Consider the following 8,012-nt stretch of genomic DNA (forward strand, 5'->3'; position numbering starts at 1 on the left):
GAAGTTGTGAGTTCAAGCCTTATGTTGGGTGTAGAGATTACTTTAAAAAAGAAGTGGAACCAAAACCACATTGCCATTTCTAGCTACACATTTCTCCCCTCGCTCCATCACCACCCTCTCCTACGGTGACCCCTCAAATTCCCCTCTCAAGTGGAGCAGGTCCTCCTCTGTCTGACTTACGTCCTCGGGGTCCCAACTCTGCTGAGTATTTTGATCCCACTGTTGACAATGACTAGAAACATCTGAGTCCCAATCATTTTGGTACATCTGAAGACACCCCACGGAGGCTGCGGTAGGGAACGTCACTGCTGGTTGGAGCTGAATTTGGCTGGAAAGCAATGCTTTCAGGTGCACCAGATGAAGAAAGTGGTTTCATGCCATCCATAAAAAAGGAGGAACCTGGGGTGCCTGAGTGGCTCAGTCGCTTAAGCGCCTGCCTTCAGCCCCGGTCATGATCCCAGGGTCCTGGTCAGCAGAGACTCTGTTTCTACCTCTGCCCACACCCCCAGCTTGTACTCACTTGCTTTCTTACATTCATTCTCTCTCTCTAATAAATAAATAAGTAATAATAAAAGGAGGACTCTGCCTTGTGTAGCACCTTCTATAAACAGGTCTTGGGATCTTGGCAGGGAAAAATTCTATGAAGAAAATCTCAATGTGTCCATGAGAATTTTCTCTCCAAATGAAGCTATAGCTGTGATAACACTTCAGGCCAGATGTTTATCCTTGTGGTGGCCAAAGGTGGGACGGGCAGGTGGGACATGGAATGTCCTCGCCCTTCCCCCCTTCACATAGACTCAGAGAAGGTGAAGGGGTTCATCCGTTGGCACAGCTTGCAAGGGACGGAACTGAGTTGAGAACCTAGGCTTACATCACCACGGCACCGCTTGGCTCCTTGTTTGGAAGCCTCCAGGAGACAGTGAGTGTGCTCTGTAGGGTCAGCTCAACTGGACAGAAGAATGCAAAGGGAGAGAGCTTTCGTGGCTCTCTGACACAGTTGAGCACACCAAGGCAAGCAGAGCGACCATGACCTGGTCTTGCCCACCACTGAAACTGTGCTTCATAAACTGGTCTTGGGAGAGAACATTTGCATCCTTGTAGAAAGTTGATCCCCAAGCTGATGCGGCAACTTTTCGTGGAGAGGTCTAGTCAGGGAACCCTTGATCCCGAGATCACTCCCATCTCTACATTTGGTGTGGTCCCTTACTTCTCCTCAAGGGACCTACGGAGGAGAGAAGAGACCAAGGGCACAAATAGAGACAGGTGTGTGGTATGTGAGTTACCTAGCAAAGAGGTGAAGGGACAGATGTTGGAGCTGGTGCTGGTTAGCACTTTGGAATCTGCCTTTGGGCACAAAGTAGAGTCTTTGCCTCTTGTGCCTATGACCGGCCTTCAGTGTGCTTCCCTTCCAGTGGCTGTCATGTGAGCAAGAGCTTTACATAATGGAAGTTACCAGGATTTGTGGAGTGACTACAATGTTCCAGGCACCGGTAAGTATTTCCTTGGCCAATAATGGCAAGAGATGAAACAGAAAACCCCCAGTGCCAGCAAGGATGTGGAGAGAGTGGAGCTCTTGTGCATTGCTGGTGGGAATAGAAAATGATGCAGCTGCTGTGGAAAAGAGTGTGGCATGCCTCAAAAAAATTAAACATAGAGTTACCATATGATCCAGTAATTCCATCCTGGTTGTACCTCCCAAATAATTGAAAGCAGGGACTAGAACAGATCTTCATATATTCCGTGTTCTAACAGCATTATTCACAAGAGCCAAAAGACAGAAGCAACTCAAATATCCATCAATGAATGAGTGGACCAATGCAATGTGATACATACATGCAGAGGAATAGTATTCAGCCCTGAAAAAGGCAGGGAGTTCGGATATGTGCTACAACCTTGAAAGCAGTATGCCAAGTAAAATAAACTAGATACCAAGGACAAATATTATACCATTCCACTTATATGAGGCACTCAGAATTCTAAGTCAACTTCATAAGAAAGAAAGTAGAATGGGTGTCACTGGGTGGGAGGGCAGGGAGTGGGGATTTATTATCTGACAGGGACAGAGTTTCTGCTTGGCAAGATGAAAGGTTTATGGAGAAGGAGTGTGGTGATGGTTGTATGATGTGAATACACTTGGTGCTGTTGAATTGTGCACTCAAAAGAGGTTAAAATGGTAAATTTTAGGTTATGTCTATTTTACCATGAATAAAAAAAATATTTATTTGTTTTTTGTACCTGGGGAGCAGGCTCTGGAAAAAGGGAAGCAGGCTAAAAGTTTTACCTTGCAAAGATGCAGGTGTACCCCCCTTGTCTCTGCTCATTCTCTTCTGTATTGACTTCTTCAACACCCACTTACTGATCATCTGGTGGGGGGTAAATCACCCTCACCCCCACTTTGTGCTGGAGGCTTGGGAGAGTCTCAGGGAGCTGTATTTTAGCCGTGTGTGGTCATGGGGAGTGGGGCAGGACGGGGGAGTGGTGAAGACTTGGGTACTACCAGTGTGTCACAAAGCTGAGTGTCATCAGGCTGTGGAAGGTGGGAATGGGCTCCAGAGATGCAGGGAGGTGGGGACTCATTTCTGGATGGGATGATGAAGAGCTCTGGGGGAGCTTTATGGAAAAGAGCAGTGGGAGGCTAATAAGGGGAATTGGAGAGGGGATTCCTGGAGGAAAATACAGGGTTAACAGGGTAACAGTAATGAGAATATCAATAGCACTTTCTGCATGTCGGGTCCTGTTCTAAGTACTTAACCTGTGTTATTTCATTTTATCCTCAGAGAGGCAGGTACTTTTAGTAACCCCACTTAACAGATGAGAAAAGAGAAGCCTAGAGAGGTTAAGAAACCTGTCAGAGGTCACCCAGCCTGCAGGGAGCGGGTGTGACCATCCACATTTTGGGATCTTTAGGTCCTAGGAGTTAGCAGGAATGTAGGGTGGTGAAAGGGAAGTGGTAGACGTGAGCTAGGAGAGGGTATCAGGACCTTCAATACAGAGCGATAGTATGGGCACTGTTTCAATAATTGAACAAATCAATTTACAATCTATCTCTCTTTTTTTAAAGGAATTTGAGAGATGGTAGCAAATGGGAATCTTCATGGGGCAGATGAGGGGACCGGAGGCCAGTGGTGGGGTGGGACAGGTCAGGGATGGTGGTGCTCAGGGTCGTCGAATATGAATATTAATTATCATGCTAGTCAACCTCCAAGATGGCCTCCAGTGACCTCTGCCTTCTGGCAATAACGCCCTTGAGTGGTTCCCTTGCATACAGAATAGAAACGAGTCACATCACCAACAGGATACCATGGAAATGATAGTGAGCCACCTCCAAGGTCAGAGCATTCAAAACACTGTGACTTTCACTGGGGTCACCTGCTGTGGAGATAGTGGCTGCCATCTTGTGAGGAAGCTCAAGCAGCTTGGTGGGGAAGGAACTGGCCTCCCGTCTGCAGTGCCATCCATGCGCCAACTCGGAAATGGACCTTCTAAGCCCAGTCAAGCCTTCTGATGACCACAATTCCCTGCTGGCATCCTGACTGCAAGCAGATGAGGAACCCCTGCACCAGTCCGCTCTCAATCCTTGCTCTCAGATCCCTGACCTAGAGAAACAGCACGAGATAATACATGTTTCTTGTGTATTTAAGCCACGACATTAGGGGTTTAAAAATTGGCTCAAGGTTAATCATATATATACAGTAAATAGCAAATGTAATTGCCAAAGTGACTTCTTCTCTGGCCCCTGTCTAGGCAATAATGTTCCCTTCAGCAGGGAAGCATGTAATGGTAGCTGAACTTCTAGCTTAAGGAATGTTTCATTCCAGCAAGGCAGAGAGGAAGCTGGCAGAATAATTCTTACATGCTGATGCCAATACCGTATTCTTCTTCACCCAGGAGACCTTCCCACAGTTGCTCCTACTCGGCTGCTTGCTTCCCCATACCCCCATGGAGTGGCTGTGCCCTCTAGGTGAGGGGAAACACCAGGGACCACATGAAGGTGTTAGCAGTGGCCTAGGAGCTCCGTGGAGGGAGGTGGTGGTAAGGGCCAAGTCTCTGTCCTATTGCCTTAGTCTATGCTGAGTTGTCATGTCTTGGATACATTACCTTGCACTCAGCCACACCCTGGTGATGGGCGATAAGGTTGTTCCCAGTTATTTTGCTGCTGTAAGTAATGGTGCAATGGAGATAACCTGTAAAATGCCTGCTGTGCCCCTGGGTTAACTTCCTGATAGCGGGTAGGTGCATTGGATGCTCCAGTTCTTGGTTTTCTAAGTCTGGGACATATCCCTATGGCAGGAGACCCAGGAATTGTAAAGGGAGGGTGAGCAGGTAGATACCTTAGTTAGAGAAGAACAATCATGGCCTGAGGCAGAATGATGTAGGAGCAGCTTTCTGGAGTCCCTTTCCTATTGCCAGCTCCCCAGACTGGGTCACATTTTAAGTAAACAAAGGCTTAAAGGGGGATGTGGCCAGAGGGATCCATGCTACTTTGGCGAGTGTGTTGGTCACACGCTCTTGCTGTTGTGTGTGTGTTGTGTGTGCACATGGGCACGCCTGTGTATACACATATGCACACAGGTATGTGTCCTTTAGGTGCTGTGTGTGTTTTGAGCACACCTTCTCCTCTGGTTCCTGGCTTTCTCTCTGCAGTGCCCCTAACTGCCTGGTGGTGTCACCAGAGGGCACCTCCCCCTCACTGGCTGGAAGGCCGGCCGAGGATGCTGAGGAAGGGTCAGGCAAGTTGGCCTTCAGGGGGCTGGAGGTGGGCAACTGATGGGCAGTTAGCGCAGGCCTGGGTGGCCCGGCTTTCCTATCACCCCAAAAGGGATGTGGGATGAGCACCCTGTGACCTCAGAAGGTACAGGAAGAAATTTGGGCTCAAGGTCATGGGCTGTTGGCTCTTCTCCATTGGATGGAACTTGGAGAATCCACTGGTCAGGGGCCAATGTGGGAGACAAAACGGGCTGCAGGTCACAACATTTCCGACACTGGGGCCACTGCCTAACTTTTGGGGGTGCTGCATTTTCTCTTTTCCTCTCCCTCCCCCCACCCATCTGTGTCACTGTGGCTTTCCAAATGTGGCTTCAACCCCCCGCAGACTGCTCTCCACCTCCCTGTCTGATTCGGGCTGCTGGTGGGCACGTTGCTCTAGGAATGGGAACCAGACTTGGGCAACCACCGTGCCCAATGCCGTTTGCACAACAGGGAGCCTCTAATGCACACAGCATGGTCCCCAGGCGCCCCAGACGGGTGTGGTTAGCCCAGCCAGCCACACGGGCACGTCAGGGGATTGCAGCTCCTCCTTAACCAGCAATTAAGCCCGGGCTGTGACAGGCAACATGGGACCGGTGGGTCGCGGGTGGGTTGGGGTTTTCTTTCTGGGCGGTGTGTGGGCCTGGGGCTCACAGGGAATCTGGCATGAGGCGCTGGGCGTGCAACCATGGGAAAGGGCTGAGGCATGCGGAACGGCTGTTTCTCTGAGGCCACCTTCCTGAAACCACCCTAGGCAGGCCATCCTGCTCCTGGCTTGGGTCTCTTACATCTGCCCAAGGGACCCACTCCCTCCTGCAGACCTGCAGGTGAGATGGGCACGGACCCCAGAGCAGGGAGCAGGGAGTCCTCTCTGGGACATAGGAGGCGAAAAGAGCCTATCCCTCGCCTCTGCACTGCCTCTGAGCTCCTTCTGAGGCTTTCGTTGGGCTCCTGAGGCAATCGGTGTTGGGCGTGGGGAGCTGTGAGGGTGTTTCCAGAACAGAGTGACAAGGAGGGGGGAGAACAGGAGAGGAGGAGGAGGGATGGATAACAAAAGGAAAGAGCGGGGGGTGGGGAGCTCAGGCAATGTGCGCCAGGTGACAGAAGTAGATTTCCATGCAAGATGACCTTCTGTAATATATGTATGGAATGTAATATATATAATATATATGTAATATATAATATAAATGTAATATATATAATATATATGTAATATATATATGAAATATATATGTATATGTGTATATATATGTAGTGTGAATTTTTTTTTTTTTCTTTTTTTTTTTTTTTGCAAGGTGCCAAGGTTTGGGCCCCGAAGCTGCTCTTCCCGTGGGCTCAGATCCATCTTTGGCTGAAAGTGGCTCCTTAGGCCCGCGTGGTGGAGGGAAGAGATTCTGAGAAGCTGGAGCCCTGTGGCCACAGCTCAGGGGTTGGTGGGAAGCCTGGCCTGTGTGCAGAGGGACCCACCAGGGGAAAAAGGAGAAGAAAGCTAGGGGGAGCCCCCTTGCCTTGGGGTTTCTGGAACTATTGTGGGGCCCTAGGCATCTGCAGCAATGACTTCCAGGGGCTCCTAGCCCAGGGTTGTTTCTGTTTGTCTGTCCTGCCTGCCCCTCCCCACCCACCCACCCCGCAGCCCCCAGCCACGGGAGATGGACGAGCTGGCAGCTCGCCCGAGAGGCCCTTTTGTGCTCTTCGCCTGGAAAGGTCTCCTGTGCGGCTCAGAGAAGGGGATTTGTTCCTTTAATTGATAATGAATATCAGAAAGGTCATATTTACATTATGAGCTGGGTGGGAATTGTGTGTGTGCCAACAGTGAAAAAAAAAAAAAACAACTCACAAAAATAAATGACATCCCGCTCTCTGTGTTGGTGGTGGTTGGAGGGGGTTGCTCAGAAGGTGGCAGGGGGAGGGGTCCAGAGGGGCTGAGAAAAGAGGAGGGGCAGAAGTGGAGAGTGTTGAGGGGGGCAGGAGAGCAGAAAATGCGGGGGATGGAGGGAGGGAGGACGCACAGAGAGGGAGGCGGGGATGGAGGCCAGACGGGGAGGCCCAGAGTAAGCCCGCACACAGCCTCCAGCCACGCTGTGAGTGCACTGCTGGCCGAGGGCGGGAATGCCAGCCTCTCCCACTCGCAGGACCAAACCGTCATCTTCCTGGAGGCATTTCTTAAATACCACGTATGGCCACAGTGAAGTGCGACTGTGATCACATCACTTCTGGGTTCCCAGCTGCCGGACGGCTCCCCACTGTTGACTGTGGGAGTAGCTCTTCCTCATGGCCCCCTCAGGCCCTGGGCCACGTGACCTGCCTACCGTCAGCCCTTGCAGGCCCTTTCCCCTGGCAAGGCCCACCTCTCCCCACAAGCCTCACGTGATTCCTAAAAAACACCCTCTCTGTCCAGACACCCCCCGGCCTGCTCCGCTGGGACTTCGCGTGATTGCCTGCTGCGTTGCCCCCGCGGGGGCTGTGTGCTCCCTGGGGTAGGACAGCTGCCCTGGTCACCAATGCCCGTGTAGACAGAGTCTCGTCTGTATGCACCAGTGTGGGCCAGCCCCCCGGGACATATCTGCTGAATTGTGTGGCACAATTTAGTCTCTTCTAATAGAGTCCCCAGAAAAAGGCCTTCCATACTCTTGCACGTGGAGACTTTGGGATCTCTTGGGGGCTCAGTGGAGGGAGGGGATGAGCCAGCTGAGCCTCAGTTTCCCACTCGTTGAATTCTGATGGGAAGAGCATCCCCAGAAGAAACCCCCTGTGTCTCAGGGTGCTGGCAGCAAGTGCCAGGGAGAGCTGGGAGAGCCAGAAGATCCCCCTTCCTTTTCTCCTCCTAGCATCACTCCCAACACTGGACAGGATGGAAGGACGGAAAGCTGCCCAGGGATAAGACTCTTGGTGGAGTCAGCACAGAAAGCAACCCCTCCCCCTACCTTGGGCTGGACCTGTCCCTCCCACAACGCCCCTGGGCTTGGAGGGCTTTGTTTCCAAACACTTGGATGCTTCCTGAGGTCACTGACAAGGAAAGGTTAGAGTCAGCGATCTGGGGATGTAGCTTGCCGCTGGTCCCCTGACCAGGGAGTCCAGTGCAGCACCAGTGGGGGTGTGATGAACGGCAGGGGAAACCCAGTTTCCATCCACACGAGAAGGTGGGAGATTACCAGCACAGGAAGAGAGCCGTGTGTGTGCGTGTGTGTGTGTGTGTGTGTGTTCGTGCAGGTGCACGTGTGTGCACACGCCTCCGTGTTTGAAGAGAAATGGCATTTTTCCAGACA

The sequence above is a fragment of the Mustela erminea genome, chromosome 19 (assembly GCF_009829155.1).
Source record: "Mustela erminea isolate mMusErm1 chromosome 19, mMusErm1.Pri, whole genome shotgun sequence".
Classification (NCBI taxonomy): domain Eukaryota; kingdom Metazoa; phylum Chordata; class Mammalia; order Carnivora; family Mustelidae; genus Mustela; species Mustela erminea.